This window comes from Pteropus medius, unplaced genomic scaffold, assembly GCF_902729225.1.
Source record: "Pteropus medius unplaced genomic scaffold, Ma_sr-lr_union100, whole genome shotgun sequence".
In the NCBI taxonomy this organism is placed as follows: domain Eukaryota; kingdom Metazoa; phylum Chordata; class Mammalia; order Chiroptera; family Pteropodidae; genus Pteropus; species Pteropus medius.
Window position 1 is genome coordinate 5,670,345 of NW_024341894.1, and position 883 is coordinate 5,671,227.

The window sequence follows — 883 nt, forward strand, 5'->3', positions numbered from 1 at the left end:
GAGCCCTGGAAATGTAAATATGTGAATAAATATAAAAGACTTTCTTCTTTAATTTTAAACTTCTTTTTAAAATAGTTGACTATTTGAAGCAAAAGTAATAAGTATTATAGGATATATAATATATGTGGAATGAAAATATATGACACTAGCTCAAAGCCCAGGAGAGGGGAAATGGAAGTGTATTGAGGAAAGGTTTGTACACTACAAGTGAAGTAGTATAATTTTAATTAAAAGTAAAATTATAAGTTATAGTTAAGGCAACCACTATGTACACTCTAGGTGAAGTAGTATAATATTAATTAAAGGTAAATGATAAGTTATAGTTAAGGCAACCACTAAAAATAAAAGATAACTAGTATGCCGATAAAGGAGATAAAATTAAATCATAAAAAATACTCAGTTTATCCAAAAGAATGCAGAACAAAATTTTAAAAGATAATAGAAAACACTTAGCAAGACAAGATTTAAACTCAACCATATCCATAATCATTTCAAATGTAAATGCTTTAAACATTCCAAGTAAAAAGCAGAGATTGTCAGATTTAATTTTTAAAGACCTATCTCTATATTAATAGCATATCAAATAGGCTTTAGAGGAAAAATTATTAAACTGATAAGAACAGATACTACACTTGATCTTAGTCAAAAGGCCAAGAAGCAATTAGAAGAAAAAACAGGAATAAAGTGGGTCATTTGAAAATGACAAAAGGGTCAATTCATCAGGAGAACTTAACAATCCTAAAAATTTGTGTATCTAATAACAGAGTTTCAAAATACACAAAGCAAAAACTGACATAACAGAAAGGAGAAACAGGCAAATCTATCATCACAGTCAAAGATTTCATTACCCTTCTCTCAATAACTAAAAAAAAAAAAAAACCAA

The 883-nt window shown here is 27.6% G+C and overlaps 1 pseudogene; it reads right to left on the minus strand.

The window, feature by feature from the left end:
- Positions 1–528: 528 nt before the first annotated feature.
- On the minus strand, positions 529–662 carry LOC120598229 (uncharacterized; annotated as a pseudogene).
- Positions 663–883: the final 221 nt, after the last annotated feature.